The 26,856-nt window shown below is 44.8% G+C and overlaps 1 protein-coding gene across 2 annotated transcripts in view; it reads left to right on the plus strand.

Annotated features, from left to right (window-relative positions):
• NAGA (alpha-N-acetylgalactosaminidase) overlaps positions 1-26,856 on the plus strand; it is a 2,142,885-nt gene that overhangs the window by 1,921,424 nt on the left and 194,605 nt on the right. The window lies entirely within an intron of this gene.

The following is a 26,856-nucleotide window of genomic DNA, read 5'->3' on the forward strand; positions in this document are numbered from 1 at the left end:
CGCCTAGTTGGGACTACTTCAGCACGCGAACAACTCAGCACGCTGCGTTGCTTCATCGCCACTGCCCCCTGTGTTCTTCTGTTTCTTTCTAGCCTGTTGGCTTTTCCGTTCCCTTCCCATTGTCCACAAAATCTGTAAAGGGCTTACATACTGCTACATATTTGCCATATGGGCCTTCGCACAGTGCCGTAATTTTATCTGCGACCAGGCTGTCCCATATTTTTACTCACCACATCTGAAACACTGGCCCCTCCACGGATTTCCAATTTCGGCAATCGTAAACTTCGCTCCCAAGAGAAAGTGCCAAATAAGAGCAGCTATCCGGCCCACCAATGAGAAGAACCCACCACTGGTGTTACCCAGCACTTCTACTATAAGGAAGGCATTGTATCAAATAGTAAGACAGACTCAAGTGATCACAGTTCAAGGGTGTTTATTGAACTTCAATCAGGTTTGAAAAATCCTAAATCTAATGATGGGAGCAAGCTACAACCATCAAATAATAATGCAGTCATAGTTGAGTTTGTCAAAGTAAAAGGGCCTATACTAATAAATCTATTCCCAATCCTTACTGCTAAATACAAATAGTGTGGAAAACAATTTTATGCAAAAGAAAAGTGTTCACAAAATGATATGTCAGGATATTCAAGCCGTTGGCTTCCCTTCCCCACGTTTTTATCATGGGGCAAAGCGGCACACTCAAGCTTAGCACAATCGTGGGCTTCTCTAGCATGAGGATGCAGTTCAAAATCTCAACATCATGGCCTTCTGTGTCAAAGTCTCTTTGCCATTCAAAGTCTCTTAATTCAGAGGGCCTGATGCAAACACGACAAACATTAAAGTTCCATTCTTCTCAGGATTTCACATGTACACTTCTTGGGTGATTTTCGATTCACCTCATGTCCCCCTCCGCCGGGCTCAGACCCACTTTAACATAAAGCTTTCAATTGATCTCCCTCTGCCGGGCTCGATCCGACTTTTCCAAGCTTTCTTTACTTCAGAAATTGAAGACTTTCGACTGTGTGCGGGATTTTGTTCACCCCGTTGTAGGACCACTTCGATTCACAATTATTCGCTCTCTTCTTGATATGCTCTTTCTCCCTTTCACTTTGCCAATTCTCAGCTGAATACCTTACAGAGACTTTCGACTGAGCACCCACGACGTGCCGGACCACCCTGTCAAGTTTATTGTATACTGGAATCTAAGTGCAACCAAGAGATCAGGAATATACTGAAACTTTAGAGCAAGGATTTATTCAGCACATGGTGTGAAACTAACACGGAACTAGATTTGTTTATTTGAACTTAAGAATCTGTTTAATGAACTGAATTTAAGTTGGAAAATAAAGAAGATTCAAAATATATAATCTACGACTTAGACTCACCTGTGAATATTTTACTAAAAAGGTTGGCGCATTTGAGTAAGCCATTCCCAATTTTCCATTTTTTTCCTTAGTGAATCTGTGTAGCAGCCACACAGCCATTGGGAACTACTCATGCTGACAACAACAGTCATTACGCAATAGCTATCCATACAGAAACTATTTCAAAAGCTGTCGCCAAGGGATTGTGTTTGTTTAGGCTGTAATTTTTCTCGCTCAAGTTTATTGTACCTTGCTTTAAAAGTTTAACCACTCATTAGCAGTTCAACTTTACTTGCATCCTTTATCACACAACTTTTAACAATGTTCGTTTGAGCGATAGCCATACAATGTTGCTGCTTGCAACCCTGGCTTCAACACAGACAGTCTTGTATCTGTCTCCCCAACTTACTGGCTGTGCTGATTTCACTGACGCTGCTTTGTTCTTGGAGCCAAGGACAGTACCACAGTGGCTGGTGCATATCCCTGCCTTGATAGTTGATGCGGGAGGGCCCCAGGTACCTCCGACACACAATGCATATTCTTCATTCTGGTTTCCTGGTCTTACGCTTTCAATTCTTGAGGTTGCAAGAAAGTAACGGTTCTTTTTCGAAAAGGTCAAGGGAACTTCCCTCCTTGCGATCCCCTTCTGTTTTGCCATCTTTCTTCTCTCGTTAAACTGCCATCTCGGAACTGCTGTTTCCTCATGTGTCTTGCCTCGCTCAGAGTGTGCTCTTGTACTCTGCCTTTTATCAGTGTGGGACAGCTTAGTGGAAGTCAGGTGTCTGTGATGGTCAGTAATTGCCTGTCCTCGCCTGACCATTGTATCGGGACACGTCAGGTATACGGCTCGAGTGTTAGACTGTTTTCCCTCATCGCGGGCTGTCAGTGTGAAAGTGTTCATGTTGTAAAAGTGGGGGAGGTAGAGGTCCTACATATCCTACAAAATAGGATGGGGTAAAGGTGTTACAGGGAAGGGGATACAGCGTCTCGCCATCCAGTGTCTCACGCCACCAAAACCCCCCACCCAGGTGATCCTCCCACACTGGTCCACCCCCAGGAACTGGATTAAAAAGCGATGGCTCTGTCTTGGCCACCTGGAATAGTGGGTGAGATACCATCTGGATTCTCACACCACCCAGGGATCCATGGGGAGAAACAGCCCTGTGATATCTTTGATTTTGGATAGCACCTCCTTCCAAAAGAGACCCACCTTCCCTCATGGCCGCACCATATGAAAAAGAGAACCCACAGCATTGCAACCATGACCAGCAATTTACTAAATAATCAGATGACATGCGATGGAATCTCTACGGCGTGAGGTGCCATCTGTAGCAGAATTTGTAGACCCATCCCTATCTGTAACACACCTAGAGGACTTAAGCATCTGTGCCCAAATCCTCAACCAAACATCATCCTCTATTGGCTCACCTAGGTTGGCCTCCCACTGTCCTAATGCAACCCTGTTTTGTGAGTGGATGAGGAACCCATTGTCACAGTTGTGCGTAGCAAAACACTCACTAAATGTCATTGGGTGACCCTCTTTGTATAGCTTCTGCAGATTCACCAAACCACCAGCCTCCCATGCTCCAAATCTCCTGCAATCAAATCCTGGTTGGAAACCAGGGTTGTTCCACGTAAAACCTTAATATGATATAAAAACAATAAAAACAGTGTAAAATGTCACAATGGTATGCTATACAATTATTCACTGTCTAGCTAAGACATGTGCGCTCCTAACTCCCTTCAGATATTGTAACAGTTAATTTCCATGAATGACCAAATTGACAAACAAATTGCTGATGTTGATTGTTCAAGATCGAATGTTCATAAAAAAGCCAACACTAAGCAAAATTGTTCCTATGGTTCCCTGTCACTCCTATAACGGGTACTTTCACGCACCTTCATAAAAGCCTACCAGACTCACACACAAATGTTCAAATCATTTTCAAGTATTTGATTTACTTATATTCATCAAAAAATATCATTGTTGTAGGATTACCATCAAACAATTTATACAGGTAAGGTGGATACTTCAAAAGACACAATGCACAGCAAATGAAATTAAACTAGAAGAACAGTGTATATCATACTGCATTTGTCACCACTTACACATCCATTCAATTCATGAAATCCATCTACTGAAACTCAATAACCCAACATGTTTCATTCCTTCCATTAACTTGAAAAATATATTAGGAAATTCTTCAGGGGAGCAATGTGTGACGACCACCACATCCTATTTTACAATCACTAATTTACTTTCTTCATAAATTCGAACAAAATATCTTCTCCAGACTCTTTCTGGACTCGCCCGATTATCGACATTTTCTGTTTCTTCTTAGTCTCACCAGTGTAGGCTTGTCTGTGAGAGTAACCTATAGAAATGACATACAAAAGGAGGGCCAAGTACCTCAAATTCAAATTTCATTTTTCACATCAGAAGATTATTTAATTATAATCACTCTATGAGCACAACTTTTGTGCAAGGGAGAACCAGTTCCCTATGTTACTGTGAGAAGAATTATCATGTATGCGTACTCACCCTACGTGAGTCTTACTACTGTGGCTAATGGAGCAGACAAGAGCATGTTTCCACTATGCTGACTTCTTAGCTACGGTGCACTGCAGTAGAATGTGCCCACTGCTGTTTAGCCACAACCTTGGCAGCGTTCTGTAAATTTCTCCTTGGCCCGCAAAGCTGCAGTCAATGGTGTCAGTTACTGTTATGACCTGCAAAAGATGATACGCAGCTGTATCACTATGGTAATATCTCCTGTGAAGCCATACACCTAGATTTGGAACCAGGCATTAGAATTAAACTTCAATGATTCACAGTTATTTTCATTTTTTCATTTTTTCAAAACACTTTTTAAACTACGTTATTGATTTAAATGATTGGTACATCTAATATCTACTTAAAACCTATATTGCATAGGTTCCTTACGTCACCCTATTGGCTAGTCTATAGTAGGAATCCTACATAACCTGCTGTGGATACACGTCTATTTTAGTCTCCTTTGTATCATAGAACTGTCTCTGAAACCAACTATTGGTTGCACACTGTTCGCATTCCCTATATACCTGGAACATGCAGTACGTTCAAGCATGGTGCACCCAACAAGGCCAAAAACAAAATCTGCTTACTTCAAAGCGCACGCCGTGTCATTACTCCTCTGCGGTCACTTTCCTCTTACAGGTTTTCTGGTCACAATCCGGTTAGACACGCCGAAAGACATCAAACCCTCTGTAAAACTGCACTCCCCACACTGCCGTGCTGTGAGCTGCACGTAACCTATTCGCCTGAGGCCGCAAGAATACACGGAAACTATATTGTAAAAAAGTCTTGCAGAAGCCAGCGTGTCTCTGTGTCGTTCTGCTCAATTGATAGGCTTACCGTGCTTGTCTCGGAGGCGAGTCCTTTCCGGGTCAGTTCTTCTAAAGGTGCGGATGATGTCACTCGCAACCATGGTGATGGCCCTAATATGTCATTAGTATAGTGGGTCCTTTCTTCTAACTCTCCCTCAAATCGGCACAATTCATTATGACAGCCGTACCTCTCCTACAGCTGATAGGTCTAGGAGTTACCGATTTATACCGCATTACCAGATTGGATATGTTCTATCTCTCTTTATTCTCGATGATCACCAAAGGTACCCTTTTATCACCCCAATTTATGTATGTCTATAAAATATGTCTTTGTGCTGTATACACATGGGCAGACCATGCATCGGCACACGTTAAATCACCTGGTTCACTATTTAACCCGGCACGCCAGATCTATAAAAGCATCAGTAGATTACCATTCTTCAGACCTTTCATTCAGTCCTATGGTCAAGCTTTTTGTTAGGTAAATTAATTAATTCTCCTTCTCTGGTAGTTTCCTTTTGTCCATATTCCTGTCGCTTCCAGGCTTCACCTGGTACAAGATGGTCCATCTAATATCCTCTGCCTGGTGTATAATTTCAATAAAATTGCTCACCAAAGACGCAGTATGTTTTCGCTTTTTTATGCAACTTTTGTGCTTTGTGATCCAGATTTAGATTTTTCTCTCTGCCTTACCTAAGTACAGTTTATCACAGGGACATCGGATCGCATACACCACTGTCATGATCTCTGCTTCCAAAAGGTCAGGGTTTTCCCAACTCCCTTGGAAGCAGATCCATAACCCAGGTTCCGAGTGCCAACCAGTCCCAATTGGGACCTTTTGGACCCAGTCCTGGCGCCAGTGGCACCAGGCTCATAAATATGCCCAGTCCCAGCGCTGGAAGCGCCGGGCTCATAATGCTTGGGTGGACTTACCTTCAGCAGACCATGCTGCTTACTTGCCTGCCAGTTGAGCCTCTGATCCTCTTCTGTTTGGAACTACTTTTCCTGTTGGGTGGGGCTGGAACCACTCCCTAGATTCAGAACACTGGAACTCTTCTGGAAGGCAGGAACTCTTTTCTTACCAGGAACTCTTTTCTTACTTAGGCGTGGCTGTGGAAGGAGACACCTAAGCACTACAGGAGGCTATTTAAACCACACCCGGTGGATGAATCTTGCTTTGCGTTATTCTGCAACCTCTGCAGCAGAACGCTCATCGTGTCTTCTGCATCCGGTCCTGGGCCTAAGGAAAAAGGCTTACCATCCTGAATCCAGTCTTCAGCAACACCTATAAAGACAAGAAAGAACAGGTTAGCATTCCGGCATCTGAAAGGCAAAGGCTTACCATCCTGAATCCAGTCTTCAGCAACACCTATAAAGACAAGAAAGAACAGGTTAGCATTCCGGCATCTGAAAGGCAAAGGCTTACCTACTCTTCGTGCGCTCCGGAGGTCTTCACACTGCATTCCGGCATCTGAAAGAAAAGTTTACCAACTCTTTGCATGCTCCGGAGGCCTTCGGCGCTGCATCCCGCATCTGAAAGACAAAACAAGGTGCGTTTAAAGACATTGGGGAACTTTAATACTCACGTGCCATTACTCCTTTCCACATCTAATCCAGTGGGTATTCCGGCACCCTGCAGCCGCTCCGAACTCGTACCTGCAAAATAAAAAGACAGTTAGAGCGCATAGTGAAGCAGGCAACAAGCGCTTACTTACGTGCTTCCAGGCGCTTCTATTCATCACACGGGCTCCATCTTCAACTCACTTCAGCCCGTCATCCGCCATCGCCGGAACCCTGCAAAACAAGAGACATCATTACTAAAGACTTTAAAGACATTTGAATGACTCGAAACTTACCGTTCGTGCAGTAAACGACGGACAGCAGTCCTCTGAAGTCAAGAGGCCTGCGCTACCTATCCAGTGAAGAAACTGGTTACAGCACCCTGCCCCGAGGCAGATGGAGAGCTCGGCATTCACTTACCTAAGGTGAGAGCGTTAACCTTTGGGGGTCTACGGGAGAGGAGAAGAGGAAAGAGATAGGGACACCCCAATAACCCCAGTTCATTAACCCCATATTTTCTATCTGCAGACATCTTACTCTACACGTCAGGCATACAGTGCACAGAGGTCCAGCCCAAAGAGCCAACCGGGTGCTACCCATCACCTTTGAAGATACGGTAGTCGCCCAGTCAAGACCGGCGCCTCTGCGAGAATCAGGTGAGCGTTACAGAACGCAAAGCCTACCGCAAAACTCTCGCCCAGGCGCTATGGAAACCTCGGATACTGACCCCCTAGCCCGGTTACTTGGGGAACTAAGGGCAGAAGTGCATGCAGCTCGTCAGGAAACGAATGCTCTAAGAAGGGAACTAATTATTTCCAAGGAGAGAACAGACAATCTTGCTAGACAAGTGCTACAGTCACAAGCCGGACAGACCCCGTTACCCGCATCAGGGGCAAATCTTCCTTCAACATCCTCTATGAATCCAGTGCAGATCAACCTACCTGGGAATGTACCTCTGGCTCCGCCCGAACGATTTTCTGGTGACCCAAAGAGGTTTGCAGTATTTATCAATCAGTGCCGGTTGCACTTCTTATGCCGGCCAGCAGCCTTTCCAACTGATCAAGCAAAAGTAGCTTTTGTACTTTCGTACCTTAGTGGCAATGCGGCAGACTGGTCGATCCCTCTAGTTAATCAAGATGATCCGGTTCTCCATGATTTTCAAGCCTTTCACCTTAGTATGGAAAAACTGTTCGCAAGACATTCACAGGGGCAGGCCTTGGACAATGAGCTTCTTTCGTTGCGACAGGGTAATCAAGACCTTTTGGCTTATATTGCATCTTTCAATAGACTAATAGTGGAAACTCAATGGCCTGAGGACAAAAGGATTACGCTGTTTTATAGAGGTCTACGTGGAGAGCTCAAAGACGTTTTAGCCCAAGTAGTGAATCCCCCACAAGACTGTTCGGATTATATAGACTTGGTCGTTCAAATAGATCACAGGCTGCAGAACAGGAAGGCCGATCGTTCCAAGTTTGATGCTCGAGTATTTTCCAAACCGCCAACTCCTTCCAAAGGAGTAGACTCCGGGGAACCCATGCAAATAGGGGGTCTGAAAGGTCCTCTAACACAAAGGGAGCGGGAAAGGAGGAAACAGTTGCAATTATGCCTATATTGCGGAAACTCAGGGCACTTTCTTCGAGACTGTCCGGTGAAACCTGCCAAGAAGGCAGTAGGAGCTGCAGTTACCAAAGTTACAAACTCTGAGCAGGGAAACGACCTCGCCCGACAAGAATAGAGGTCCTCTTGCCGAGCGTGAAAACCAGTTCCGTGACCTCGCATTTCGTGATAACTATGGTCCTCATTAGCCCTGATAATCCGGATCGATTACATGCAATTGAAGCTTACGTCGACAGCGGTGCCATCGGCAATTATGTGGATCATGAAATGGTTTTGAGGATGAATCTAACTCTTTGTCCCAAGGCTGTAAAGGACGTCATTACTACGGTGGATGGTACGGAGATAGCCTCCGGGCCAGTAACGCATACCACTCAAGAGGTGACGCTAGTAAGTCAAGATGGACACCATGAGAAGATCGTGTTCGATGTGATCAAGGCCCCTCAGTTTCAGATTATTCTAGGAATACCTTGGTTAGAGAAACACAATCCTCTGATCGATTGGCGAGCAAGAACGGTCCAGTTTCCAGAATGTGTCTCTACTTGTCACCCTCCACCTGGTGTTGCACTGGCCGCAATTTCTTCAGAGACTCCCCAGTTACCTCCCGAATACCTAGAATACCAAGATGTTTTCCGGAAGGATCAGGCTAACTCTCTACCTCCTCATAGGGCTTATGACTGCCAGATAGACCTGATACCTGGATCTACTCCTCCTTGTAGTAGAATTTATGCCCTCACCAAGCCTGAGAACCTTCACCTTCGACAATACCTGGATCAATACCTGGCAAATGGGTTTATTCGTCCTTCCAAGTCCCCTGCTTCTTCAGCTTTGTTCTTTGTTCCAAAAAAGGAAGGAGACCTTAGAACTTGTATCGATTATCGCTCCCTGAACCAGATCACTGTTAAGAATAGATATCCGTTACCTTTGATCCCTGAACTCCTGGACCAAGTCAGAAAAGCATGCATATATACAAAGCTGGATCTTAGAGGAGCTTACCACTTGGTACGAGTAAAAGAGGGCGATGAATGGAAGACGGCCTTCCGCACCAAGTATGGGCTATTTGAATATCAGGTCATGCCCTTCGGACTTTGCAATGCCCCGGCCGCCTTTCAATATTTTATGAACGATGTCCTCAGAGAGCTCATAGATGTATGTGTTGTTGTTTACATTGACGACATCCTCGTTTATTCTTCATCGGAATCTGAACATCGGAAACACGTGAAAATGGTCCTCGAAAGATTGCGTCAACACAAACTTTTCGCTAAGTTGGAAAAATGTGTTTTCAACGTGACTGAAGTTGAATTCTTGGGATTCATATTATCACCTGGCGGAGTGCGTATGGATTCAAAGAAGGTCGATGCAGTTCTCAAATGGCCATCACCATCCTCCGTAAAAGGTGTGCAAAGCATGTTAGGCTTCGCTAACTTTTACTGCAGGTTTATCCCCGAATTCTCTCGAATAGTCCAGCCCATCACTGCCTTGTTAAAGAAAAACAAACGTTTTGAATGGTCTACCGAGGCGGAACAAGCTTTCCAGGATTTGAAGACTAAATTTATCTCTGCACCAATCTTAAAACACCCTCGCCCCGAACTCCCCTACATCGTGGAAACTGATGCTTCAAGCCTTGCCATGGGGGCAGTTCTATCACAAAAGGACCCGGTAACCAATCAGTTGCATCCCGTGGCATTTTGGTCCCGCAAATTCTCGCCTCCTGAAATCAATTACACGATTACTGACAAGGAACTTCTGGCTATCAAGTCTGCCTTTAAGGCTTGGCGGCATTATCTGCTGGGGGCCCGACACACCGTTACTGTGATTACGGATCACCGAAACCTGCAATATTTGAAGACCGCAAAAGCCCAATCCTCTAGACAACTCCGTTGGGCATTATTCTTTGCCGAGTTTGACTTCATAATTACCTATCGACCTGGTACAAAGAACGGTAAAGCCGATGCCCTTTCTCGGATGGGAGTGGAAGAACAGTTGGTCAACCCTAAACCTGTACCAATCATTCCCGAACAAAGAATTCTGGGTGTAATCGCCACAGAATCCATAGAGGAAGTTAAGGATAAAGCCAGGCAACTTGTAACTCCAGCAGACATACAGAATTGGCATCTGCAGGGAAAGGACTTTGCAGTAAAGGACAACTTATTGTATTTCCAAGAACGATTATACCTACCCAGCACAGATTTACAGAAAAAAGTAATCTCTTGTTATCACGACTCTTTAATGGAAGGTCATCCCGGTATAGCCAAGAACTCAGAAAAGATCAAGCGCTACTTCTGGTGGCCGTCTTGGAAAAAAGATATCAGAGACTTTATAATGTCCTGTGGAGTATGCGCCTAAAACAAGAGTCAAAAGGAAAGACCAGCAGGCCTCTTACGCCCTATTGACATCCCACCTCGCCCTTGGCATACGCTTTCTATGGACTTCATCACCGATCTACCTCCATGCTCCGGATACAATACGATTCTAGTAATCGTGGACTTATTCTCCAAGATGGCGCATTTCATTCCGCTCAAAGGCTTGCCAACAGCAGCAACTCTGGCCCGAGAATTTCTCGAAAACATCGTCCGACTGCACGGTTTTCCTTCGGTTCTAATTTCGGATCGAGGTAGTCAATTTATTTCTCATTTTTGGCGAAGTTGCTGTCGGTCGGCTCAAATTGATGTGAGACTATCGACCAGTCACCACCCTCAGACCGACGGACAAACCGAGAGGACCAATCAAACTCTGGAACAGTATTTACGCTGCATGCTGCAACAAACTGAAAAAACTTGGAAAGATATCCTTTGGATAGCCGAGTATGCCTACAATAACTCTGTCCATTCGGGAACTGGGAAAACCCCGTTTTTTCTTTTGTACGGCAGCCACCCTCGAACCTCGGAGTTGGATCCCCTCCAAGATCTTGAAACACCAGCAGTAGACTACCTGCATTCTACAATCACCCAAGCCTTTAAGGAAGCTGTTTCTCACCTTCAAAGGGCTAAAGAACAATACAAGAAAGGAGCAGATCAACATCGGAAGGAAGCCCCTCACTATCAAGTAGGGGATCAAGTCTGGTTATCCACCAAATATCTATCTCTAAAAGGGCCACGCACATTCAACCCAAGATACCTTGGTCCCTATTCCATCACTACCATAGTAAACCCAGTAGCGGTCAAGTTGGACTTGCCCCCGCACATGAAGATACATCCGGTCTTCCACGTCTCTCTATTAAAACCTGTGCAACCTCAAACCCGACTAACCAAATCTCCAAAACCTATCCTAGTGGATGGAGAACTCGAGTTTGAAGTCAAAAGCATTCTGGACTCCAAGATCTCCAAATCTAAACTATTCTACCTAATTGACTGGAAAGGCTACGGCCCCCAAGAGAGATCCTGGGAACCTGCTGAATATGTCCACGCTCCTCGCCTAATCAAAAGATTTCACCGAACATTTCCTGACAAGCCAAAACCCCCGGAGAAGCCCGGTTTGGGAGGGGCCTTGAGGGGGGGTACTGTCATGATCTCTGCTTCCAAAAGGTCAGGGTTTTCCCAACTCCCTTGGAAGCAGATCCATAACCCAGGTTCCGAGTGCCAACCAGTCCCAATTGGGACCTTTTGGACCCAGTCCTGGCGCCAGTGGCACCAGGCTCATAAATATGCCCAGTCCCAGCGCTGGAAGCGCCGGGCTCATAATGCTTGGGTGGACTTACCTTCAGCAGACCATGCTGCTTACTTGCCTGCCAGTTGAGCCTCTGATCCTCTTCTGTTTGGAACTACTTTTCCTGTTGGGTGGGGCTGGAGCCACTCCCTAGATTCAGAACACTGGAACTCTTCTGGAAGGCAGGAACTCTTTTCTTACCAGGAACTCTTTTCTTACTTAGGTGTGGCTGTGGAAGGAGGGACCTAAGCACTACAGGAGGCTATTTAAACCACACCCGGTGGATGAATCTTGCTTTGCGTTATTCTGCAACCTCTGCAGCAGAACGCTCATCGTGTCTTCTGCATCCGGTCCTGGGCCTAAGGAAAAAGGCTTACCATCCTGAATCCAGTCTTCAGCAACACCTATAAAGACAAGAAAGAACAGGTTAGCATTCCGGCATCTGAAAGGCAAAGGCTTACCATCCTGAATCCAGTCTTCAGCAACACCTATAAAGACAAGAAAGAACAGGTTAGCATTCCGGCATCTGAAAGGCAAAGGCTTACCTACTCTTCGTGCGCTCCGGAGGTCTTCACACTGCATTCCGGCATCTGAAAGAAAAGTTTACCAACTCTTCGCACGCTCCGGAGGCCTTCGGCGCTGCATCCCGCATCTGAAAGACAAAACAAGGTGCGTTTAAAGACATTGGGGAACTTTAATACTCACGTGCCATTACTCCTTTCCACATCTAATCCAGTGGGTATTCCGGCACCCTGCAGCCGCTCCGAACTCGTACCTGCAAAATAAAAAGACAGTTAGAGCGCATAGTGAAGCAGGCAACAAGCGCTTACTTACGTGCTTCCAGGCGCTTCTATTCATCACACGGGCTCCATCTTCAACTCACTTCAGCCCGTCATCCGCCATCGCCGGAACCCTGCAAAACAAGAGACATCATTACTAAAGACTTTAAAGACATTTGAATGACTCGAAACTTACCGTTCGTGCAGTAAACGACGGACAGCAGTCCTCTGAAGTCAAGAGGCCTGCGCTACCTATCCAGTGAAGAAACTGGTTACAGCACCCTGCCCCGAGGCAGATAGAGAGCTCGGCATTCACTTACCTAAGGTGAGAGCGTCAACCTTTGGGGGTCTACGGGAGAGGAGAAGAGGAAAGAGATAGGGACACCCCAATAACCCCAGTTCATTAACCCCATATTTTCTATCTGCAGACATCTTACTCTACACGTCAGGCATACAGTGCACAGAGGTCCAGCCCAAAGAGCCAACCGGGTGCTACACATCACCTTTGAAGATACGGTAGTCGCCCAGTCAAGACCGGCGCCTCTGCGAGAATCAGTTGAGCGTTACAACCACCATTGCAGTGTTACAATTTGTAAAGGTACTGTCAGGGTCCGGCTTGACTGAATTCACAGGAGCTGATGCTGGCCCCACAGACCCTCACCAGGAGTTCACCTCTCAACCCTTAAATATAAGCTGAGCTGAAAACCCCAAGAAAGGGAAAGGGGAATTTGGAGAAAATAACAACGGAGACACTGCAGCCCTGCAACCTTCTGGTAGGCTCTGGTATCTGTAGTAAACAAATACACCTGGTTACTTATATGATAATATAAACTTCTTTTCCAAAATTATTCTAAATAAACTCTAAACTCTTTACCTCTTAAACCTCAGTAAAAGACTTAGAGGCTAATAATCTGTGTGGAATATCTTGTAAATAATATCTTGTGTAGTGCATATAGTTCAAGCCACTCAAGTCTCTTTAGAATCCTAGAGTGATGGCCCTTGCAAGCACCTTTCAGAACTAGATATTCTTCTTGCTTCAAAGTTCTTTTAACTCTATGTAGTTTTGAATGTTTTTTTTATAAAATGCAGTCTTTCTCTGAAGTATTGAAGTCCATTTGCATAAATTACATTAAATAAATATTCTTTAACTTTCTGGAATGCTGCTTTCCTTCTGCGTGTGAATGTTTTCCTTATTTACACAAAGAACGTATAGTTTCTTCCTTGATAAGCGTGTCCGTTAAACACGTGAAATCAGAAGACGTGAAGAATTGTCCTCGCGTTTAAAATACACACGCGATTCTTTATCAAACCCGCGCGTATGAAAAAATACGTAAACGCGATAAAAATAACACGCGCTAGTTAAAATGGACTCGCGCTCTATCGCTACCGAACTCACGCGGAGAAACGAAACGTAATTCACGTAAAATAGTTCACGCGTTAAAAACAACTCGCGCTTAATCAAAATGGACTTGGCTCTATCGCAAACCAACACGCGCTTTCCCATGAAACGTCTTTCGCGTTAAAAATGTTCACGCGCTTAAATTCACTCGCGCAATTCATTTGGGCACGCGCTCTATCGCAAACCAACACGCGCTTTCCCATGAAACGTCTTTCACGTTAAAAATGTACACGCGCTAAAATTCACTCGCGCAATTCATTTGGGCACGCGCTCTATCGCAAACCAACACGCGCTTTCCCATGAAACGTCTTTCACGTTAAAAATGTACACGCGCAATTCATTTGGGCACGCGCTCTATCACTCTGAATACCCGCGCACTTTCAAACACACGTAAACGACGACTTGCGAGCTTGCGCACACATTAAACAGTCTTGAAGAACATTACATGCAGTTAATTAACTTTAAACTTCTACGCACAATCTTCAAGCTTGTTTTCCTTATAATAACTTTAACTGTAAATGTCTCTTGTCTCAAATAATTTTGAAACTTGTTAACTCTTTAAGGTTTCTTATAAAAGAAAATGAAAGTTCACTGTGACAATCTTAAAATCTTTAAAAGAACGATCCCACCTGATGTCTTCTTGTTCAAACTGGATCAGCTAACGATATTCTTACTTCTTTGGTAGATTTTCTGAGCTCTGAAAAGGCCTTACTTAAGGAGCTTAACTAATGTACAACCAGCCACTGAATTTCTATGGATGAAAGGCAGTTTAGAATCTTGCTCACCTCCCAACAATCAAACCCATTGTCCTTTCCACCAATCAGGCAAACCAAACATATCATTGTTCCTTTAACCAATCAGATTAAGTTTCTTTCGCTCCATCTTGACTTGGGCAAGCACAATGTTAATTCTATGTACAAACTCTTCCTGTTACTAACCCAGCCAGCTCTGAAAGCACAACTAACCCAGCCAGCTCTGAAAGCACAATGTTAATCCTGTTACTCTTCCTGTTACTACCCAGCCAGTCCTGACAGTACCCCCCTCTTCAAAGCCCTGTCCCAGGGCCTGGCTTAGCAGGGAACCTTTTGTGAAACTGTTTTATCAATTGAGGGGCATGTACGTCTGTTTGATCCTCCCAAGATCTTTCCTCAGGCCCGTATCCCTTCCAGTCAATAAGATATTGCAAGGTACCTCTAACAATCCTGGAATCTAAGATTTTCTTAACTTCAAACTCTTCGTCATTGTCCTCTGTGTAAACTGCTGGTGGTGGTTTTCCCAATCTAGTTCCTGACACACAAGGTTTCACTAAGCTGACATGAAATGTAGGGTGACTTTTGATACTTGCGGGTAATTTCAGTTTGATTGCTGTGGGATTTATTATTCTTTCTATTTCAAATGGACCAATAAATCTCGGACTAAATTTAGTTCTTCCCTTTAAACGTAGGTTTTTTGTGGACAACCAAACTTTTTGACCCACCTGATAATGTGGTGCTTTTCGACGTTTCCTATCAGCAAATGTCTTAAATCTTAACTTACTTTTCTCCAAAGTTTCTTTAGCTTTCACTAAACCATCTCTAATACAAGTCAATCGCTGCTCAACCTCTGGATTGGAATACTCAGATGGCAACACTTCTTTCAAAAATCGTGGGTGGAAACCATAATTGCTAAAAAATGGAGAATACTTAGTAGAATCCTTGACAGAATTGTTATAACTAAACTCTGCTAGCCAAAGAAGATCTACCCAACTTCCTTTTTCTTGCCAAAAAGCTCTAATATATTTTTCCAACTCCTGATTTACTCGCTCTGTTTGGCCGTTGGTCTGTGGATGATAACCTGAAGAAAGCTTTACCTCAATTCCCAACTCTGTACAGAAGGCTCGCCAAAACTTAGAAATGAACTGAAACCCTCGATCTGATACAATTTGTGTTGGTAGACCATGCAACAGTACCACTTCTTGCAAAAAACTTTTTGCCAGATTCCTTGCAGAAGCCTCTCCTTTCATGGGAATGAAATGCTCAGCTTTAGTTAGTAAATCCACAACTACTAACACTGTAGTGTAACTTTGATCTTTAGGAAGATCTACAATATAATCCATAGAGATTGTAAACCAAGGACTAGGGGGTACTGGTAACGGATTTAATAACCCAGATGGTTTTCCTCCTCCTGACTTTACTCGAGCACAGACTTCACATTTTTTCACATAGTCTTCAATATCCTTTTTCATTTCTTTCCACCAAAACTTCCTTTCAACCAGTTCAATAGTCTTACGAATTCCAAGGTGACCCACCAACTTGGATTCATGACATTCTTGCATAATTTCCTTTTGCAGTTCCTTACTTGGAAGGTAAATTTTAGAATGGACACATGGAAATCCTTCAATTAAATGTCTTCCAGAATCCTCCGCTAACCAAGATTGAATCGCTTCTACTGGTAATTCCTTTTGAATCTTTTTAAGAAGCAGATTCTCTTCCTTTGTAGTACTTAGAATAAATTTATCTTCTGCAATCACTGGTTCTGGTAATAATTGATTTTCAACTTCTCCCGAAGATCCTTGTCGCGATAAAGCATTCGCTTTACCGTTTAACTGCCCAGGCTTGAATGTTATCACAAAATTGTATTCTGAAAAGAAGAGTGACCACCTAAGTTGTCGAGGTGATAGTGTTCGAGCTGATTTCAAAAACAGAAGATTTCTATGATCGGTTAAAACGGTTACTGTGAATCTTGCTCCTAACAGATAATGCCTCCATTCCTGAAATGCCCTCTAGATTGCCAGGAGTTCTCTGTCAGTAATCGTGTAGTTCACTTCTGCTGGAAGCAATTTCTTAGATAGATAGGCCACAGGATGCAACTGTCCAGTTTCAGGATGCCGTTGAGAAAGCACTGCTCCAATTGCAACATTAGAAGCATCTGCCTCCACAAAAAATGGTTGTGAAGGATCTGGGTGTAATAAGATCGGTCCAGATGTAAAACAGTTCTTCAATGTTTTGAACGCTTGATCCGCTTCATCTTTCCACTCAAATTTAATTCCTTTCTTCAATAATTTGGTGATAGGAGCAACAGTTTGAGAGAATTTTTTAATAAATCTCCTGTAAAAGTTTGCAAAGCCCAGAAAGCTTTGGATATCTTTAACACAAGTTGGAGTTGGCCACTGTTCAACTGCTTTAATTTTCTTCATATCCATTTCCAAACCTTTGGGAGAAATCATAAAACCTAAAAATTCCACTTCCATGGTATGAAATTGGCTCTTTTCTAACTTAGCAAATAGTTTATTCTCCCTTAGTCGCTGTAACACTTTCTTTACATGTTCTTCATGTTGCAGTAGATCCTTAGAGTAAATGAGAATGTCATCTATGTATACTACCACAAAGATGTCAATAAAATCTCTCAATACCTCATTTATAAAAAATTGAAAGGCCGCGGGAGCGTTACACAATCCGAATGCCATTACTTGATATTCGAAAAGACCAAATTTTGTTCTAAATGCCGTTTTCCATTCATCACCTTGACGTACCCGCACCAAATGATATGCACCACGAAGATCTAGTTTGGTAAATACTGAGGCTCCTTGAATCTGGTCTAACATTACTGATATTAAGGGCAGAGGATATCTGTTTTTAATTGTTATCTTATTCAATGCCCTATAATCTATGCATGTCCGTAAAGTGCCTTCCTTTTTGGGAAAAAAAAATAGTGGAGAAGCTGCTGGCGATTGAGAGTGCCTGATGAACCCCTTATTCAAATTTTCTTGGATGTAATCTTTCAAATGTTGATTCTCTTTTTCTGTTAAGGCATAGCTGCGACTGCAAGGAATGTGGGCCCCTGGTTCTAAATCAATTTTACAGTCATACTCTCTATGAGGAGGTAATTCATTAGCTTCCTTTTCACTAAACACATCATTGTAATCATGGTAACGCTTTGGTAATTCTCCAATTACAGCCCCTATAGAATGTACTATAGTTCCCAAATTCACCAAACCTTCCTCTACTTCTGAACAATTACCACTAGAAACATTTTCCTGAACTACTTCTTTACAACAATTTGTAACACAAAAAGCAGAATCCAATTTCACCACTCTTCTTCCCCAATCAATCTGAGGGTTATGATACGTCAGCCAAGGCCTTCCCAAAATTATTTTCAACTGTGGAGTGTCAATTAATTCAAACACAATTTCCTCCCAGTGTCCTCCAATTTCCATTTCCAATGGGATTGTTTCGTGTGTAATTAAACCTGATGTCAGTTGAGACCCATCCACCGCTCTCACATACTCTGGTATATTTTTTACAACGTAAGGCACATTCATATCTTTAACCACATTCCAATCCATGAGGTTACCAGTGGCTCCAGAATCTATTACTACTGGACCGCTTCCCTTTAATTCCTCTTTAATATACAAGGATACATTCAATGTAATATGTGGTACCGCTGCTTGGATTGTATTTGCCACTTGCTGATTTCTGGAGCTGTTAGTAGATGTAGAAGTCTTTGGACACCAAGGGCTTAATCCTGTTACTCTTCCTGTTACTACCCAGCCAGTCCTGACAGGTACTTTGGGTCCACATTTTATGTCAATTGTCGTGCTCCTCTGTGTCTGCTTACAGCACGAACAATTACCGCAGGGTGCATCTCCAATTGGCTTTGCAAGACCCCAGATCCCCGTAATGGTTTGTTGCATTGGCTTCCGTCATGCTACATTATTTTGAGTCACTTGGTCCTTGATGTTCTTGCTTCTTTTGAAAGTAATCAATGGTCTCTCCAACAGACTTTCACCTTGTGCTTACACATTCCAATTTCTTTGGATGATTTTCTGGATCCTGTTAGAGAGATGACTGCAGGTGTTCACAAATACTAATCTTTCCCTGTTCTTTTCATCTCTTCTATTTTGTTCCAGTAGAGCTTCACGGTTACTACTCGTTGCCTATTTTATCACCCTCGCAGTTAGTTTAGATGGATACCCCCTCCTATGGAGTTTTCCCTCAGATTCTCAGCTTCTTGCTTGTTGCTTAGTACTGTTCTTTTCAGTCTGAGGAACTGTCCCAGTGGTAGATTATCACATGTGTGTTTGGGATGAAAGCTACTGTAATGTAGTAGAGAGTTCTTGTCGGTTTGTTTATGGAAAGGTTTCACCAACAGCCAATTGTTCAATGTCCGCTGAAATTGTTAGATCTAGGTAATTAATGGTATTGCAATGTATTGTATGCGTGAACTTCAGATGGACGTCCAGCTGATTGATCCATTCAGAGAAGTTTTTTAGCTTCCAATTCACTCCCGGTCCAGATGATTAGGACATCATCTATATATCGTAGCCATAGGTGTAGGTGGTCTTTGTAGGGGTTGGTGTCTCCATAGATACATTTAACCTCAAAATATTCCATATAGTGGTTTGCGACACTCGGAGCAAGTTTTGCTCCCATGGTGGTCCCTTGTATTTGTTTATAGTAGTTGTAAAGCCTGGAGGGGGGTGTCTGGACTCCTGCTCTCTATATGGTAGAGGAGTGGCACAGAGGACACCAGCCAAGATTCTCTATTACGGTAGCAATGGACGAGCAATCAAGGCCTAGCCTCTCAGGAGGTGATGCAGGCTGGTTCTTAAGTACATTGTAGTCCCCAAGCACCCACAAAGGAATGTCCACACACTGTATTAGTTAAGACACAGTCTTTATATAATTAAGGTTCAAGGTTATATACACAATCACAATAACTCACTTTGTGCTCAGTACATCTAAAATGGCAAATATATACAGTTCTAAGTGGTACCACAATGATTCTCAGATTTCATTAAAGTGCATCAACTGTACTCTGGTTAAATGTCACACAAATCACTTAATAAAGGTAACCAACAATAGACATAGGAGGAAAGCAGTGATTAGAACAATTGGCAGAATACTGGCCCCTACCACTAGACATAGTTCTGTGTGGAGATCCCCCACCTGGGCAACCTGTAAAATAAAGATATATCACAAGCCCAGTCCATATATTGTTCTATGAGTCTTATTTCCTTCTACAATGTTTCTACCACCCCAATGTACATGGAATAGCACAGGTCGACGACGAGTCGTCGACGGATCCTTCTGGAGCGGCTCCCTTTAAAGCTGGAGCCACGGATCGTCGAGATCCCTTGAAGAAAGTGAACTCGGTGTTGAGGCAGCAGCTTCGGTCCCATCGGTGCTCGTCGATGACAATTCGAAGACGTCCTGCAAGGCGTGCGGGGCACCACGATGTCGATAGTTCAGGACTGCAAAGAGTTTGTGAAGAACTGTGGCCCAGCAAGGGCGTCAAGTCGTTCGGCTTCTCTGCGGTCTTTGGGTGGCGGGAAACCACCGGCAGATGCTCCTCGGCGCGTCGACGGCCTGGTCTTCTCCGGCGGGATAAGGCAGGCAGCGGTGCGGTCGAGCGCGTCCGTGAATCAACACTCTTAGGCAAAGGAGCGTGTGGCTCCGGTCAGCAGAGGCATGGTGTCAAGCGGTCCCATATTCTGGGCAACACGACTTTGATGGGCCTCCAGCGGTTATAGCAAACCTGCGGACCCTTGTCGACGACGGTGGACGGAATGTCCAGTGCTTATCTTCGTTCTCCTCAGTGGTCCCAGTCTCCGGTCGGCAGCCTTTCGAGGGTCTGACTTCCAGGGAGCTTCGGCGAAGGTTAGCGGTGCTCGATGGTCCCTCGGAGCACGGGAAGAGGGCGCCTAACCAGGTCCTCTCTTGGATCAGTCTCGACGGCATTCGGCTTTCGGATTTCGGCGAAGGGAGACAGCAGTCAACCTTCTTCTTCAGGCTCGGCTTTGAGATTCAGCTTCAGTTTCAATGTTAGTTTCAACTCCAGCTTCTGAACAAATTCTAGCAGTGAGAGGCCCCCAGATATACTAGTTGATCTCCCATTCATTCTGCTGGGTCACACTCAGGCAACCAATCACTCAGAAGGGCATTCAGCAGTCAGTCAGCCAATCAGGCATACAGTGCATTCAGGCCATTCTCCTCCCTCTCAGACGCTCTCAACAAGGAATGTGTATTGGGACAAGTACCCAGCCATTCAACACTACACACTGCATTCATACCAGTTTCGGGCAGGGCTGTCTGAGTCATTGGGCCTCATTACACGGTAGGCGGTGAGCCATGGCGCTATTAGCGCCATGGCTCATGCCGGTAAAATACCGGCACCGCCTTGGCGGAAAGGGGATTTACTGCCCCATTCCAAGGTTGGAGGGGCGATAAATCCCCTTTCCGCCATTGCCCTTCCCCATTCCCATTTCTGCCCCATAGGGCTCTATGGAAATGGGGAAGGCGCTAATTACGGCACCGCAATTTTGCAGTGCCGTAATTAGCTCCGAGGTCCCTTAGCGGGTTGGATTTTAACGCCTGCAAGAAGCAGGCGTTAAATCCTCCAACCCGCAAAGGGACCTCGTAGTACGGCGGTAAGGGTTAACGGTCACCGTTGCCATTAACGGTCACCGTTAACCCTTACCGCCGTCCGTGTAATGAGGCCCATTGTGTCAAACACCAGAAACCAGACGTCCTTTAAAGCAGGAGCCACGGATCGTCGAGATCCCTTGAAGAAAGTGAACTCGGCATTGAGGCAGCAGCTTTGGTCCCATCGGTGCTCGTCGATGACAATTCGAAGACGTCCTGCAAGGCGTGCGGGGCACCTCGATGTCGATAGTTCAGGACTGCAAAGAGTTTGTGAAGAACTGTGGCCCAGCAAGGGCGTCAAGTCGTTCCGCTGGTCTGCGGTCTTTGGGTGGCGGGAAACACACCGGCGGATGCTCCTCGGCGCGTCGACGGCCTGGTCTTCTCCGGCGGGATAAGGCAGGCAGCGGTGCGGTCGAGCGCATCCGTGAATCAAAACTCTTAGGCAAAGGAGCGTGTGGCTCCGGTTGGCAGAGGCATGGTGTCAAGCGGTCCCATATTCTGGGCAACACGACTTTGATGGGCCTCCAGCGGTTATAGCAAACCTGCGGACCCTTGTCGACGACGGTGGACGGAATGTCCAGTGCTTATCTTCGTTCTCCTCAGTGGTCCCAGTCTCCGGTCGGCAGCCTTTCGAGGGTCTGACTTCCAGGGAGCTTCGGCGAAGGTTAGCGGTGCTCGATGGTCCCTCGGAGCACGGGAAGAGGGCGCCTAACCAGGTCCTCTCTTGGATCAGTCTCGACGGCATTCGGCTTTCGGATTTCGGCGAAGGGAGACAGCAGTCAACCTTCTTCTTCAGGCTCGGCTTCTAGATTCAGCTTCAGTTTCAATGTTAGTTTCAACTCCAGCTTCTGAACAAATTCTAGCAGTGAGAGGCCCCAGATATACTAGTTGATCTCCCATTCATTCTGCTGGGTCACACTCAGGCAACCAATCACTCAGAAGGGCATTCAGCAGTCAGTCAGCCAATCAGGCATACAGTGCATTCAGGCCATTCTCCTCCCTCTCAGACGCTCTCAACAAGGAATGTGTATTGGGACAAGTACCCAGCCATTCAACACTACACACTGCATTCATACCAGTTTCGGGCAGGGCTGTCTCAGTCATTGTGTCAAACACCAGAAACCAGACATCCTTTAAAGCAGGAGCCACGGATCGTCGAGATCCCTTGAAGAAAGTGAACTCGGCATTGAGGCAGCAGCTTCGGTCCCATCGGTGCTCGTCGATGACAATTCGAAGACGTCCTGCAAGGCGTGCGGGGCACCTCGATGTCGATAGTTCGGGACTGCAAAGAGTTTGTGAAGAACTGTGGCCCAGCAAGGGCGTCAAGTCGTTCGGCTGTTCTGCGGTCTTTGGGTTGCGGGAAACACACCGGCGAATGCTCCTCGGCGCGTCGACGGCCTGGCCTTCTCTGGCGGGATAAGGCAGGCAGCGGTGCGGTCGAGCGCATCCGTGAATCAAAACTCTTAGGCAAAGGAGCGTGTGGCTCCGGTCGGCAGAGGCATGGCATCAAGCGGTCCCCTCTTCTGGGCAACATGACTTTGACGGGTCTGCAGCGGTTATAGCAAACCTGCGGACCCTTGTCGACGACGATGGACGGAATGTCCAGTGCTTATCTTCGTTCTCCTCAGTGGTCCCAGTCTCCGGTCGGCAGCCTTTCGAGGGTCTGACTTCCAGGGAGCTTCGGCGAAGGTTAGCGGTGCTCGGTGGTCCCTCGGAGCACGGGAAGAGGGCGCCTAACCAGGTCCTCTCTTGGATCAGTCTCGACGGAATTCGGCTTTCGGATTTCGGCGAAGGGAGACAGCAGTCAACCTCCTTCTTCAGGCTCAGCTTCGAGATTCAGCTTCAGTTTCAATGTTAGTTTTAACTCCAGCTTCTGAACAAATTCTAGCAGTGAGAGGCCCCCAGATATACTAGTTGATCTCCCATTCATTCTGCTGGGTAACACTCAGGCAACCAATCACTCAGAAGGGCAGTCAGCAGTCAGTCAGCCAATCAGGCATACAGTGTATTCAGGCCATTCTTCTCCCTCTCAGACGCTCTCAACAAAGAATGTGTATTGGGACAAGTACCCAGCCATTCAACACTACACACTGCATTCATACCAGTTTCGGGCAAGGCTGTCTCAGTCATTGTGTCAAACACCAGAAACCAGACATCCACAACAAGAAGTGCATATTGGTCACAAACTCCATTCACCTATGTCCCACCCACAGGGTGTACCCACAACATACAGTCACTGGGAAGGCTCCAGCCAGTCTGGCCTGGACTTCACAACAACACCATATATGGAACTACCACCCAAAAGCCAGTCAGGGCTTCTCAGGCAGGACTTTGGGAAAACAAGGTAACAGGCAATAGAAAGCAAGAGGCTACAGGGGGAAATCTTGTTTCCTATTAGGAATCAACTGATTCCAATGGCATGGCAGGGCCTGGGTATCCCTAAATGGAGGATACTCAGAGCACCTGTCAAATTCAGCATGGAGCTGCCACCAGCCCATACCCTGCTCTGTGGGCCACACACAGGTGCCCAAAAACATACACTAGGGGCACAGAGTTGTACCCCCAACCCTGTGTGCCATAAGGGTACACCAAACCAGAAACAGGAAGAGCTGCACTGCTAGGAGTACCACATGGATTCTTGGGCAGAAAACAATACAGAACACAAATGAAAAAGGACTACAGGACAAGGACAGGGAGGCCATGTCCCTCCAGTGCATTTCCAGCATCACAGTAGTGACAGTTGAAATGGAAATAGTTTTCTTTTAGTGCAACTTCTGCACACCACACAATGAATGAAATGGGTGTCCGCGTATCTAATGTAGTTTGTCTTAACCTTTCTTCTATGACTTCCAAGCACACATTCTGTGGAATGCTTGTATACAAGGCCACAACGTCCAAGCTGATAAGTAGCTCATGACTCGAGTTGAAGGCCAATCCTTCTACTTCTTTAATGATTTGCCTGGTATCTTTCACGTATGATACCATAGCTTTCACTAGGGCTTGAAGATAGATATCTGCCAGTTTCAACAATGGTTGTAATACTGATTCAATGCCGGACACAAACTGTCAACCAGGGGGCTTCTCTAAGGTTTTATGGTTATTAGTAAGAGTGTAAAACTAGGGCATCCTTGATTTATCCATCACAAGAAAGTCTGCCTCTTTATTCGTGTTCCACCCCCTGGCCCGTGCTTTTTCAACATTCCAAGTGATCATTGTACTTATTTTCTTAGTGGGGTAACCCTCAAGTCTAAGATAGCTGTTTTCATCCAATAGTTGTCTTTCACACTCCTGGACATAATCAATTCTGTCCTGTATCACTGTAAATCCTCCCTTGTCTGCCTTGCGTATGATGATATTAGAATTTTCTGACAGGGTTTTGATGGTGGCTCTTTCTAGCCTGCTGACATTCTGATACCAACCCTTCTTACCACTACTATTCTCCAATTTAGCAAGGTTGTTAAGTACCCGATTCTCAAAAACATGTGCTTCAGGACTTCATCTTCTTTCTCGATAGTCTCTTTGTCCTTAAAAAATCATTTTATATTAATTTTCCTCATGAGGGCACTGAATTTATGCCTGAATAGAAAAGCATTATGTTTGTTGATAGTCACAAACCCCAGGCCATGTTCCAGTATCAAGCATTCATCATTCGTTAGTGTGTGATTCGACAAGTTCACCACAGTGCTTGCATGCTCCTCGTGACCCTCGGTTCTATGTCCCAGTCCTGCGGGTCCTGTTCTAAAAAATGTTTATCACGTCCTGTGTAGCCTCTTCGATTGCTGTTTGGCTTGGTCCTACCTCGTCCTCCTCTGGGATCTCGTCTTCCTGTTGTTCTGCCTCTTGAATAAGGTCCTTGTGCCTCATTATTACTGCCGTCACTTGAGCTGGATGAGGTTTCCCTAAAGTACACTCTATCCTTATCTCTCCTAGCTCCATCTTGTGTGGCGCCCTCTTGCTCTCTTGGATTACAGTTTTCTTCCGTGAATCTAAACGCTTTTTCTTGACTAAAATGCTGTACATCTTTTTTCATTCTTCTTATTCTTTCTTTGGTTAGATCTTCTTTAAATTCTTTCATTTCCTTGAGTAGGTATTCAATTGGCTTTTTTATGCAATTCAACTGGGACTCATTTTTTTATTTCCTCTTCTAGAGTCTGGAGATCTAATGTGATGTTCTGAGTGACCTCCCTTGCGGTATCGATAATGAGAATCACCCAGTCTCTCCCACATTTATTAGCAATGTAGCTCCACTGGAAGATAACGTTTTTATTATCTAAAAACAGTCTCAGCCCATTTTGAACCACCAGTCCTTGCTGAAGTATACCATGACTTAAGTACTCTAACATGATTGACCCATGGAGCTCAGTCCTAACCAGTCTTTTTTTAAGCTGTGACAGCCAACCCATGTTTCGAACTATTCAAGGTCCTCTTCAGGGCTGATTTACCAAAGTCAGTTACATTTGTGAACACACCATGTATGTTGTAACGCAGTCAACACTTTGTTCAAATCATACGCATATGCACCAAAGCATAACAAATAAAAAAGATATGTTCCAAATAGAAAATCGTTAATCCATATATAACCGAAGACAAACCATAAATAAATAACATTGTCCTTTTGGTTTGCCAAAATCATCAATTGCATTCATTCTAGATAAATACCAAATTGTTTCAGAACCATACAAGTACAGAAAATAAATAGGTATACAGAAATATGAGTATTTCCACACAAAAAAAGAAAAGAAAAGAAGCGGGGGTCAAGGGGAAGTGGGGAAATAAGAAAAATAAATCACTCAATTAAAATGAAACCAACCTTAGGTTCACATGACCATCATTTCAGACTATTGGCGTGTGCCCTGGTGCCACCCATGTCCAGCACCTTTTTTGTTAGATTTAAATCATCACCTTAGAGTATAGTCTAACCACAGTGTTTTTCCATGTGAAATGCCAAATTTTTAGTATAATGGATATTTAAGGTGTATGCCTTATCGACAGGGAGGTCATCCTAATTGAGTACTTCCATTTTAAGGTTATGTGCCTGTTAGGCAGAATCCTGTGCAGTTCCCTTAGGGAGCACTACAGAAGATTAAGACTACAGGTATGAGCAATAAATCCCCTTTGGTATCAGTCTGTACCACAAAGATTTAGTTGGTAGCTGTGGCTAAGGAGTCAGACTTATCTCAAGAGGGAGATGAGCAGTATTCAGGGTTTACACAATAGGGCTATAATACTATGTGTCAGATCAGTGAACCTTGATAGGGTAAAGCGCCTGGTGACCGAAGAGGAGCTGTTGAACCCGTAGTGCAGTAGTTTATTTCTTCCCACCAATGTAACACTCAGTTGTGCATAAAAAACAGTCTGAGCATTCAATTGGTTGAAAGATGTTTGAAGAAGGAACAGGACACTCTGGAACCCCTGATGACTGCAACTTCTTTCAAGGTGCTTGGCAACTGCACAGGACACGCTGGAAACCCACTGAGCGTCAGTAGGGTAATGTGCATAACATGTCGAACAAGAAAGATGACAGCAGATTGGAACTAATCAGCCTCTGGAATGATACAAGAGCTTACATAAAACAAGGATAAACAAAAGAACGAATAACTGGAAAAAGAACAAGAGGTGAGATTTCTTACTTGTATATCCGTAAGAAGAGATGCAACGAAGAAAGCGTGATGTAGTTGATCTAAACGGATCCAAAGGGAAAGTCCCAGAAGAAAGCAGTCTCACAG

Source organism: Ambystoma mexicanum, chromosome 3q, assembly GCF_040938575.1.
Source record: "Ambystoma mexicanum isolate Mex_15411 chromosome 3q, UKY_AmexF1_1, whole genome shotgun sequence".
NCBI classification, from domain to species: domain Eukaryota; kingdom Metazoa; phylum Chordata; class Amphibia; order Caudata; family Ambystomatidae; genus Ambystoma; species Ambystoma mexicanum.